A 12,497-nucleotide genomic window follows, 5' to 3' on the forward strand; every position below is an offset into this window, starting at 1 on the left:
TAGTGAGTAAAAGAATTCGATAATATCTGATCCCCTTTCGCTTAACACAGTAATTTTACAGTAAAAGAAAAACACGAACAAAAAAGAGATGCGATTGTGTGATAGAAGGAGGGTTGATTTCTGGAACGGGAACTTTTACGCTTTGGAAATTGAAGGTCAGGACAGGTTGGTGGAAATCGAATGGGAAGGAACAAGAATTTGGCATGCACTGGCCGGGAATCGAACCCGGGCCTCCCGCGTGGCAGGCGAGAATTCTACCACTGAACCACCAGTGCTCGCGCGTAATAGTGCTACCCGACAATACAATTGACAAAACTGGGTGACGGTAGTTCCTGTCATTGCAGAGCACGATAAGGTGAATCTGGTTTTGGCTTAAGTGTCCAAACCGGGCACTTGGAGCTGACAGAAAATGTTTTTATCGTAAGGAAGGAATACTGAGCCAAGTACACAGGATCCGGGAAAGTGCTGAAGGTATATATAGCAAAGATATCATTTACGTCACCTATAATTGTCATTAATGTGCCAACCAAAGCCTGATTGGCTGTCGAAACAAAAAGATCTTTTGTTCCTGAGGTTTGCACATCTGAAAAACAAAACCAATGTTTGTAAACAGATATCTTCCCCGTTGTCACGCCTGGATGTCCGCTTCGTTAAGTCCCTGTACATATTTTTTTTCAGAAATGGCAAAATCAACTGATTTTAACAAACCAAGACCTGAATAATACAGGAAGAACAGTAGTACGGAGTGGCCGACAATCCAACCCGACTGACCAGCCTAAGAGACCAGATATCTGCCATTAGAAAACCAGTTGTAGCTGCAACGTTGTAAATAGCAGGATAGACCTTAGGACGAGAAAATAACATTCAACCAAGACTGTTAAAGGGGACAACTGGATTTGAACTGGTGACCTCTCGATCTGCAATCAAATGCTCTACCACTGAGCTATGTCCGCGGTTGACTATGAAGAACCGATTTCTGACCTTAGTCCAGCCACCATATTTCTGCTAAAGTCAAATAAATGGATAAACTTTACCTTCTCGTTTGGCGATCGGAATCAGTCACGATTTAAAAAGGCTACTAACTTAAGACTGATGTGAGATAAATATTAAAAAGTTTCTCAGATTTTCCAATCATATCTCTTGTTAGAGCGGTTTTCAAACGAGTGTCGTCGTAAAAATCAAAACCAAAGTAATTATTTTGGCCAATCAAAAGGACGGAGACAATCCAGTAAACCAATCAAAACTCGAAGTAATTAAACGTAACCGACACAAAGCGCGGAAAAATGTGAAGCACGAACCATGAGTGGTTTTGGTTTCACTTCTGATTGGTTAAAAAGTAGCGCGAGAACTTTGAACTAATCACTGAGTGAAGTAATGCAAAACCAAAGTAATTCAAAAATTACTTTCGACACTCAATTCAAATCCGCTCTAAGACCAAACGCACTCTTTAATTTAGTTGTACGAACAAACGGGGAAAGATCGTCCGTAGGAAGAAAAAAATAACAGGCATCGCTTAAAGTATTGACTACAAGAACTAAGATTTCTCATACTTTGGAAAGAGCAAACAATGCTGGAAACACGATCCGATGAGTGCACAAGTAACGAGTCGGCAATCCAACGACAGCCTGGAACAAACCCCGTACGATATCCACCATTGCTGCGGCATAGATCTTGACGGGAATGACACTAGTTACAAGCGCAGGAGGATTTTTTTGAAATCTTTATACTCAACAATTTACAAGAACTCTTTCAAAAACAAAACACAGAAAGGAGTTCCAGCGGTTCTACGTGCCGTTGTTGCGATCTCCTGGGACTAGAAACATAAAGAAGCCATTCTGAATTTCAAATTTCTTGTCGTCCGGTTTGAACAAAGTGCGAATCTTTTGAAAGTTTTAATCTTCGGTCAGGTTTAAGCTTTTACCCGACTATAAATCGCTTCACTTTAGTGAGTAAAAGAATTCGATAATATCTGATCCCCTTTCGCTTAACACAGTAATTTTAAAGTAAAAGAAAAACACGAACAAGAAAGAGATGCGATTGTGTGATAGAAGAAGGGTTGATTTCTGGAACAGGAACTTTTACGCTTTGGAAATTTAAGGTAAGGACAGGTTGGTGGGAATCGAATGGGAAGGAACAAGAATTTGGCATGCACTGGCCGGGAATCGAACCCGGGCCTCCCGCGTGGCAGGCGAGAATTCTACCACTGAACCACCAGTGCTCGCGCGAAATAGTGCTACCCGACAATACAATTGACAAAACAGGGTGACGGTAGTTCCTGCCATTGCAGAGCACGATAAGGTGAATCTGGTTTTGGCTTAAGTGTCCAAACCGAGCTCTTGGAGCTGACAGAAAATGTTTTTATCGTAAGGAAGGAATACTGAGCCAAGTACACAGGATCCGGGAAAGTGCTGAAGGTATATATAGCAAAGATATCATTTACGTCACCTATAATTGTCATTAATGTGCCAACCAAAGCCTGATTGGCTGTCGAAACAAAAGGATCTTTTGTTCCTGTGGTTAGCACATCTAAAAAACAAAAGCAATGTTTGTAAACAGATATCTTTACCGTTGTCACGCCTGGATGTCCGCTTCATTAAGTTCCTGTACATATTTTTTTTCAGAAATGGCAAAATCAACTGATTTTAACAAACCAAGACCTGCTGACGCCTTACCACAGAATAATACAGGAAAAACAGTAGTACGGAGTGGCCGACAATCCAACCCCACTGACCAGCGTGAGAGACCAGATTTCTGCAATTAGAAAACCAGTTGTAGCTGCAACGTTGTAAATAGCAGGATAGAGCTTAAGACGCGAAAATAACATTCAACCAAGACTGTTAAAGGGGACAACCGGATTTGAACCGGTGACCTCTCGATCTGCAGTCGAATGCTCTACCACTGAGCTATGTCCCCGGTTGACTATGAAGAACCGATTTCTGACCTTAGTCCAGCCACCATATCTCTGCTAAAGTCAAATAAATGGATAAACTTTACCTTCTCGTTTGGCGATCGGAATCAGTCACGATTTAAAAAGGCTACTAACTTAAGACTGATGTGAGATAAATATTAAAAAGTTTCTCAGATTTTCCAATCATATCTCTTGTTAGAGCGGTTTTCAAACGAGTGTCGTCGTAAAAATCAAAACCAAAGTAATTACTTTGGCCAATCAAAAGGACAGAGACAATCCACGAAACCAATCAAAACTCGAAGTAATTACACGCAACCGACACAAGGCGCGAGAAAATGTGAAGCACGAGCCATGAGTGGTTTTGGTTTCACTTCTGATTGGTTAAAAAGTGGCGCGAGAACTTTGAACTAATCACTGAGTGAAGTAATGCAAAACCAAAGTAATTCAAAAATTACTTTCGACACTCAATTCAAATCCGCTCTAAGACCAAACGCACTCTTTAATTTAGTTGTACGAACAAACGGGAAAAGATCGTCCGTAGGAAGAAAAAAATAACAGGCATCGCTTAAAGTATTGACTACAAAAACTGTGATTTCTCATACTTTGGAGAGAGCAAACAATGCTGGAAACACGATCCGATGAGTGCACAAGTAACGAGTCGGCCATCTAACGACAGCCTAAACAAACCCCGTACAATATCCACCGGGGGGAATACAACCCGGGCCTCCCGCGTGGCAGGCGAGAATTCTACCACTGAACCACTAGTGCTCGCGCGAAATATTGATACCCGGCAATACAATTGGTAAAACTGTGTGACGGTAGTTCGTGTCATTGCAGAGCACGATAAGGTGAATCTGGTTTTGGCTTAAGTGTCCAAACCGAGCTCTTGGAGCTGACAGAAAATGTTTTTATCGTAAGGAAGGAATACTGAGCCAAGTACACAGGATCCGGGAAAGTGCTGAAGGTATATATAGCAAAGATATCATTTACGTCACCTATAATTGTCATTAATGTGCCAACCAAAGCCTGATTGGCTGTCGAAACAAAAGGATCTTTTGTTCCTGTGGTTAGCACATCTAAAAAACAAAAGCAATGTTTGTAAACAGATATCTTCCTCGTTGTCACGCCTAGATGTTCGCTTCGTTAAGTTCCTGTACATATTTTTTTTCAGAAATGGCAAAATCAACTGATTTTAACAAACCAAGACCTGCTGAGGCCTTACCACAGAATAATACAGGAAAAACAGTAGTACGGAGTGGCCGACAATCCAACCCGACTGACCAGCGTGAGAGACCAGATTTCTGCCATTAGAAAACCAGTTGTAGCTGCAACGTTGTAAATAGCAGGATAGACCTTAGGACGCAAAAATAACATTCAACCAAGACTGTTAAAGGGGACACCGGATTTGAACCGGTGACCTCTCGATCTGCAGTCGAAAGCTCTACCACTGTCCCGGTTGACTATGAAGAACCGATTTCTGACATTAGTCCAGCCACCATATCTCTGCTAAAGTCAAATAAATGGATAAACTTTACCTTCTCGTTTGGTGATCGGAATCAGTCATGATTTAAAAAGGCTACTAACTTAAGACCGATGTGAGATAAATATTAAAAAGGTTTCTCAGATTTTCCAATCATATCTCTTGTTAGAGCGGTTTTTAAATGAGTGTCGTCGTAAAAGCAAAACCAAAGTAATTACTTTGGTCAGTCAAAAGGACGGAGACAATCCAGTAAACCAATCAAAACTCGAAGTAATTACACGTAACTGACACAAGGTGCGGGAAAATGTGAGGCACGAGCCACGAGTGGTTTTGGTTTCACTTCTGATTGGTTAAAAAGGTGCGCGAGAACTTTGAACTAATAACTGAGTGAAGTAATGCAAAACCAAAGTAATTCAAAAAATACTTTCGACACTCAATTCAAATCCGCTCTAAGACCAAACGCACTCTTTAATTTAGTTGTACGAACAAACGGGAAAAGATCGTCCGTAGGAAGAAAAAAATAACAGGCATCGCTTAAAGTATTGACTACAAAAACTGTGATTTCTCATACTTTGGAGAGAGCAAACTATGCTGGAAACACGATCCGATGAGTGCACAAGTAACGAGTCGGCCATCTAACGACAGCCTGGAACAAACCCCGTACAATATCCACCGGGGGGAATACAACCCGGGCCTCCCGCGTGGCAGGCGAGAATTCTACCACTGAACCACTAGTGCTCGCGCGAAATATTGATACCCGGCAATACAATTGACAAAACTGGGTGACGGTAGTTCCTGTCATTGCAGAGCACGATAAGGTGAATCTGGTTTTGGCTTAAGTGTCCAAACCGAGCTCTTGGAGCTGACAGAAAATGTTTTTATCGTAAGGAAGGAATACTGAGCCAAGTACACAGGATCCGGGAAAGTGCTGAAGGTATATATAGCAAAGATATCATTTACGTCACCTATAATTGTCATTAATGTGCCAACCAAAGCCTGATTGGCTGTCGAAACAAAAGGATCTTTTGTTCCTGTGGTTACACATCTAAAAAACAAAAGCAATGTTTGTAAACAGATATCTTTCCCGTTGTCACGCCTGGATGTCCGCTTCATTAAGTTCCTGTACATATTTTTTTTCAGAAATGGCAAAATCAACTGATTTTAACAAACCAAGACCTGCTGAGGCCTTACCACAGAATAATACAGGAAAAACAGTAGTACGGAGTGGCCGACAATCCAACCCGACTGACCAGCGTGAGAGACCAGATCTCTGCCATTAGAAAACTAGTAACGTTGTAAATAGCAGGATAGACCTTAAGACGCGAAAATAACATTCAACCAAGACTGTTAAAGGGGACAACTGGATTTGAACCGGTGACCTCTCGATCTGCAGTCGAATGCTCTACCACTGAGCTATGTCCCCGGTTGACTATGAAGAACCGATTTCTGACCTTAGTCCAGTCACCATATCTCTGCTAAAGTCAAATAAATGGATAAACTTTACCTTCTCGTTTGGCGATCGGAATCAGTCACGATTTAAAAAGGCTACTAACTTAAGACTGATGTGAGATAAATATTAAAAAGTTTCTCAGATTTTCCAATCATATCTCTTGTTAGAGCGGTTTTCAAACGAGTGTCGTCGTAAAAATCAAAACCAAAGTAATTACTTTGGCCAATCAAAAGGACAGAGACAATCCACGAAACCAATCAAAACTCGAAGTAATTACACGTAACCGACACAAGGCGCGAGAAAATGTGAAGCACGAGCCATGAGTGGTTTTGGTTTCACTTCTGATTGGTTAAAAAGTGGCGCGAGAACTTTGAACTAATCACTGAGTGAAGTAATGCAAAACTAAAATAATTCAAAAATTACTTTCGACACTCAATTCAAATCCGCTCTAAGACCAAACGCACTCTTTAATTTAGTTGTACGAACAAACTCGGAAAGATCGTCCGTAGGAAGAAAAAAATAACAGGCATCGCTTAAAGTATTGACTACAAAACCTGTGATTTCTCATATATTGGAGAGAGCAAACAATGCTGGAAACACGATCCGATGAGTGCACAAGTAACGAGTCGGCAATCCAACGACAGCCTGGAACAAACCCCGTACGATATCCACCATTGCTGCGGCATAATTCTTGACGGGAATGACACTAGTTACAAGCGCAGGATTTTTTTGAAATCTTTATACTCAACAATTTACAAGAACTCTTTCAAAAACAAAACACAGAGTGCAGTTCCAGCGGTTCTACGTGCCGTTGTTGCGATCTCCTGGGACTAGAAACATAAAGAAGCCATTTTGAATTTCAAATTTCTTGTCGTCCGATTTGAACAATGTGCAAATCTTTTAAAAGTTTTAATTTTCGGTCAGGTTTAAGCTTTTACCCGACTATAAATCGCTTCACTTTAGTGAGTAAAAGAATTCGATAATATCTGATCCCCTTTCGCTTAACACAGTAATTTTAAAGTAAAAGAAAAACACGAACAAGAAAGAGATGCGATTGTGTGATAGAAGGAGGGTTGCTTTCTGGAACGGGAACTTTTACGCTTTGGAAATTGAAGGTCAGGACAGGTTGGTGGGAATCGAATGGGAAGGAACAAGAATTTGGCATGCACTGGCCGGGAATCGAACCCGGGCCTCCCGCGTGGCAGGCGAGAATTCTACCACTGAACCACCAGTGCTCGCGCGAAATAGTGCTACCCGACAATACAATTGACAAAACTGGGTGACGGTAGTTCCTGCCATTGCAGAGCACGATAAGGTGAATCTGGTTTTGGCTTAAGTGTCCAAACCGAGCTCTTGGAGCTGACAGAAAATGTTTTTTATCGTAAGGAAGGAATACTGAGCCAAGTACACAGGATCCGTGAAAGTGCTGAAGGTACATATAGCAAAGATATCATTTACGTCACCTATAATTGTCATTAATGTGCCAACCAAAGCCTGATTGGCTGTCGAAACAAAAGGATCTTTTGTTCCTGTGGTTAGCACATCTAAAAAACAAAAGCAATGTTTGTAAACAGATATCTTTCCCGTTGTCACGCCTGGATATCCGCTTTATTAAGTTCCTGTACATATTTTTTTTCAGAAATGGCAAAATCAACTGATTTTAACAAACCAAGACCTGCTGAGGCCTTACCACAGAATAATACAGGAAAAACAGTAGTACGGAGTGGCCGACAATCCAACCCCACTGACCAGCGTGAGAGACCAGATTTCTGCCATTAGAAAACCAGTTGTAGCTGCAACGTTGTAAATAGCAGGATAGACCTTAAGACGCGAAAATAACATTCAACCAAGACTGTTAAAGGGGACAACTGGATTTGAACCGGTGACCTCTCGATCTGCAGTCGAATGCTCTACCACTGAGCTATGTCCCCGGTTGACTATGAAGAACCGATTTCTGACCTTAGTCCAGCCACCATATCTCTGCTAAAGTCAAATAAATGGATAAACTTTACCTTCTCGTTTGGCGATCGGAATCAGTCACGATTTAAAAAGGCTACTAAATTAAGACTGATGTGAGATAAATATTAAAAAGTTTCTCAGATTTTCCAATCATATCTCTTGTTAGAGCGGTTTTCAAACGAGTGTCGTCGTAAAAATCAAAACCAAAGTAATTACTTTGGCCAATCAAAAGGACAGAGACAATCCACTAAACCAATCAAAACTCGAACTAATTACACGTAACCGACACAACGTGCGAGAAAATGTGAGGCACGAGCCATGAGTGGTTTTGGTTTCACTTCTGATTGGTTAAAAAGTGGCGCGAGAACTTTGAACTAATCACTGAGTGAAGTAATGCAAAACCAAAGTAATTCAAAAATTACTTTCGACACTCAATTCAAATCCGCTCTAAGACCAAACGCACTCTTCAATTTAGTTGTACGAACAAACTCGGAAAGATCGTCCGTAGGAAGAAAAAAATAACAGGCATCGCTTAAAGTATTGACTACAAAAACTGTGATTTCTCATACTTTCGAGAGAGCAAACAATGCTGGAAACACGATCCGATGAGTGCACAAGTAACGAGTCGGCAATCCAACGACAGCCTGGAACAAACCCCGTACGATATCCACCATTGCTGCGGCATAACTCTTGACGGGAATGACACTAGTTGCAAGCGCAGGATTTTTTTGAAATCTTTATACTCAACAATTTACAAGAACTCTTTCAAAAACAAAACACAGAGTGGAGTTCCAGCGGTTCTACGTGCCGTTGTTGCGATCTCCTGGGACTACAAACATAAAGAAGCGATTTTGAATTTAGAATTTCTTGTCGTCGGATTTGAACAATGTGCGAATCTTTTGAAGGTTTTAATCTTCGGTCAGGTTTAAGCTTTTACCCGACTATAAATCGCTTCACTTTAGTGAGTAAAAGAATTCGATAATATCTGATCCCCTTTCGCTTAACACAGTAATTTTAAAGTAAAAGAAAAACACGAACAAGAAAGAGATGCGATTGTGTGATAGAAGGAGGGTTGATTTCTGGAACAGGAACTTTTACGCTTTGGAAATTTAAGGTAAGGACAGGTTGGTGGGAATCGAATGGGAAGGAACAAGAATTTGGCATGCACTGGCCGGGAATCGAACCCGGGCCTCCCGCGTGGCAGGCGAGAATTCTACCACTGAACCACCAGTGCTCGCGCGAAATAGTGCTACCCGACAATACAATTGACAAAACAGGGTGACGGTAGTTCCTGCCATTGCAGAGCACGATAAGGTGAATCTGGTTTTGGCTTAAGTGTCCAAACCGAGCTCTTGGAGCTGACAGAAAATGTTTTTATCGTAAGGAAGGAATACTGAGCCAAGTACACAGGATCCGGGAAAGTGCTGAAGGTATATATAGCAAAGATATCATTTACGTCACCTATAATTGTCATTAATGTGCCAACCAAAGCCTGATTGGCTGTCGAAACAAAAGGATCTTTTGTTCCTGTGGTTAGCACATCTAAAAAACAAAAGCAATGTTTGTAAACAGATATCTTTCCCGTTGTCACGCCTGGATGTCCGCTTCATTAAGTTCCTGTACATATTTTTTTTCAGAAATGGCAAAATCAACTGATTTTAACAAACCAAGACCTGCTGAGGCCTTACCACAGAATAATACAGGAAAAACAGTAGTACGGAGTGGCCGACAATCCAACCCCACTGACCAGCGTGAGAGACCAGATTTCTGCAATTAGAAAACCAGTTGTAGCTCTAACGTTGTAAATAGCAGGATAGAGCTTAAGACGCGAAAATAACATTCAACCAAGACTGTTAAAGGGGACAACCGGATTTGAACCGGTGACCTCTCGATCTGCAGTCGAATGCTCTACCACTGAGCTATGTCCCCGGTTGACTATGAAGAACCGATTTCTGACCTTAGTCCAGCCACCATATCTCTGCTAAAGTCAAATAAATGGATAAACTTTACCTTCTCGTTTGGCGATCGGAATCAGTCACGATTTAAAAAGGCTACTAACTTAAGACTGATGTGAGATAAATATTAAAAAGTTTCTCAGATTTTCCAATCATATCTCTTGTTAGAGCGGTTTTCAAACGAGTGTCGTCGTAAAAATCAAAACCAAAGTAATTACTTTGGCCAATCAAAAGGACAGAGACAATCCACGAAACCAATCAAAACTCGAAGTAATTACACGTAACCGACACAAGGCGCGAGAAAATGTGAGGCACGAGCCATGAGTGGTTTTGGTTTCACTTCTGATTGGTTAAAAAGTGGCGCGAGAACTTTGAACTAATAACTGAGTGAAGTAATGCAAAACCAAAGTAATCCAAAAATTACTTTCGACACTCAATTCAAATCCGCTATAAGACCAAACGCACTCTTTAATTTAGTTGTACGAACAAACGGGAAAAGATCGTCCGTAGGAAGAAAAAAATAACAGCCATCGCTTAAAGTATTGACTACAAAAACTGTGATTTCTCATACTTTGGAGAGAGCAAACTATGCTGGAAACACGATCCGATGAGTGCACAAGTAACAAGTCGGCCATCTAACGACAGCCTGGAACAAACCCCGTACAATATCCACCGGGGGGAATACAACCCGGGCCTCCCGCGTGGCAGGCGAGAATTCTACCACTGAACCACTAGTGCTCGCGCGAAATATTGATACCCGGCAATACAATTGACAAAACTGGGTGACGGTAGTTCCTGTCATTGCAGAGCACGATAAGGTGAATCTGGTTTTGGCTTAAGTGTCCAAACCGAGCTCTTGGAGCTGACAGAAAATGTTTTTATCGTAAGGAAGGAATACTGAGCCAAGTACACAGGATCCGGGAAAGTGCTGAAGGTATATATAGCAAAGATATCATTTACGTCACCTATAATTGTCATTAACGACAGCCTGGAACAAACCCCGTACGATATCCACCATTGCTGCGGCATAATTCTTGACGGGAATGACACTAGTTACAAGCGCAGGATTTTTTTGAAATCTTTATACTCAACAATTTACAAGAACTCTTTCAAAAACAAAACACAGAATGGAGTTCCAGCGGGCCTACGTGCCGTTGTTGCGATCTCGTGGGACTAGAAACATAAAGAAGAGATTTTCAGTTGAATTTGAAATTTCTTGTCGTCCAAAGACCACATATACTTTTGAACAATATGAGAATCTTTTGAAAGTTTTAATCTTAGGTCCCGCAATTTTTACTTTCGTGAGTTTTAACTGCTTTGAATTTTTTTGTGTGTTAAAAGGGGGAACCCCACTGATTTTATTGCAGTTTCTCAGCTTTCACAGCTGTGATTTTATTGTGTGTTTAAAGGGGCACCTTTTCTTATGTTTATTTTAGTGTTTGATCTTCAATTGCTCAGCAGAATTCTTTAACTGCTTTGATTTTTTTTGTTTGGTTTAAAGGGGCAACTCCTCTGATTTTTATTTTGTGCTTGAGCTTTAACTACTCTGAATTACTTTATTGTGCGGTTAAGGAGACATCTCCCTTAATTTTATTTTAGTGTCTGAGTTTTACCCCTCTGATTTTATTTTAGTGTTTTAGTTTTTAAACATAGGAACTTCCAACTATAACAAAAAGCGCAGCTGTTGCACCAACACTGTGCAAGGAACAAGAAGAGAATAACGACAAGGGCAGGAATACAACCACGTACAATCAACCCAACAGTAGCACCATCCTGTCCCTGCAGCTTGACGTCGTGAAGCAGTCCATATCCACTATAACAGCAGGAGTAACAGAGAACCTACATGTGCTTCCCCTGATCAGTATCTTCTTGGACACTCAATCTCAGCGGGGCCAGCAAGTGCCTGCAAACGGTCTGAATTACCAGCATTTCAAACATTTGGGCGCTAGTTTTCTAATGCTACGGGCACTCATAATTTTAATTCCAGAAGTTTTGCAAACTAGTAACAGTAATGAGGGTAAATTACCTCTCATTGGTTGTTTGTTTATTTCAATTTTGTTTTCTTGTTCATCACAGGGAATACACTTTGTGTATTTCTGGGGATAAAGTGCTCCATACAGGTCGCCCTTTGTCCCACAGACTTACATTGGCAGCGGTCTTGGGACCACAGATAGCTGTGTTGCATCACCAAGTGGCCTAGGGATTCGGACCCCATGAGAGGATTAGTACCTCTCTGTGGCTTGCGGATCAGAAAACCATGAGAAGGATTAGAACCTCTCAGTGGCCTGGTGATCTGGATGTGGCCTGGGGATTATGACCCCATGAGAGGAGAGGACCTCTCTGTGGCCTGAGGATCAGAAAACCATGAGAAGGATTAGAACCTCTCAGTGGCTTAGGGATTAGGACCCCACGAGAGGATTAGGACCTCTCTGTGGCCTGAGGATCAGAAAACCATGAGAAGGATTAGAACCTCTCAGTAGCCTGGTGATCTGGATGTGGCCTGGGGATTATGACCCCATGAGAGGAGAGGACCTCTCTGTGGCCTGAGGATCAGAAAACCATGGGAAGGATTAGAACCTCTCAGTGGCCTGGTGATCTGGGTGTGGCCTGGGGATTATGACCCCATGAGAGGAGAGGACCTCTCTGTGGCCTGAGGATCAGAAAATCATGGGAAGGATTAGAACCTCTCAGTGGCCTGGTGATCTGGATGTGGCCTGGGGATTATGACCCCATGAGAGGAGAGGA

The 12,497-nt window shown here is 41.7% G+C and overlaps 8 non-coding genes across 8 annotated transcripts; all 8 read right to left on the reverse strand.

Annotated features, from left to right (window-relative positions):
* Positions 1-204: 204 nt before the first annotated feature.
* On the reverse strand, positions 205-275 carry Trnag-gcc (transfer RNA glycine (anticodon GCC)). The gene has a single exon. It is a non-coding gene; the product is annotated as a tRNA-Gly (tRNA).
* Positions 276-2,147: 1,872 nt separating this feature from the next.
* On the reverse strand, positions 2,148-2,218 carry Trnag-gcc (transfer RNA glycine (anticodon GCC)). Its single transcript has one exon. It is a non-coding gene; the product is annotated as a tRNA-Gly (tRNA).
* A 623-nt stretch (positions 2,219-2,841) lies between these two features.
* Trnac-gca (transfer RNA cysteine (anticodon GCA)) lies at positions 2,842-2,913 on the reverse strand. Its single transcript has one exon. It is a non-coding gene; the product is annotated as a tRNA-Cys (tRNA).
* A 2,826-nt stretch (positions 2,914-5,739) lies between these two features.
* Positions 5,740-5,811, reverse strand: Trnac-gca (transfer RNA cysteine (anticodon GCA)). The gene has a single exon. It is a non-coding gene; the product is annotated as a tRNA-Cys (tRNA).
* A 1,191-nt stretch (positions 5,812-7,002) lies between these two features.
* Positions 7,003-7,073, reverse strand: Trnag-gcc (transfer RNA glycine (anticodon GCC)). Its single transcript has one exon. It is a non-coding gene; the product is annotated as a tRNA-Gly (tRNA).
* A 624-nt stretch (positions 7,074-7,697) lies between these two features.
* Positions 7,698-7,769, reverse strand: Trnac-gca (transfer RNA cysteine (anticodon GCA)). Its single transcript has one exon. It is a non-coding gene; the product is annotated as a tRNA-Cys (tRNA).
* Positions 7,770-8,960: 1,191 nt separating this feature from the next.
* Positions 8,961-9,031, reverse strand: Trnag-gcc (transfer RNA glycine (anticodon GCC)). Its single transcript has one exon. It is a non-coding gene; the product is annotated as a tRNA-Gly (tRNA).
* A 623-nt stretch (positions 9,032-9,654) lies between these two features.
* Trnac-gca (transfer RNA cysteine (anticodon GCA)) lies at positions 9,655-9,726 on the reverse strand. The gene has a single exon. It is a non-coding gene; the product is annotated as a tRNA-Cys (tRNA).
* Between the last annotated feature and the right edge of the window lie 2,771 nt (positions 9,727-12,497).

This window comes from Montipora foliosa, chromosome 8, assembly GCF_036669935.1.
Source record: "Montipora foliosa isolate CH-2021 chromosome 8, ASM3666993v2, whole genome shotgun sequence".
NCBI lineage: Eukaryota > Metazoa > Cnidaria > Anthozoa > Scleractinia > Acroporidae > Montipora > Montipora foliosa.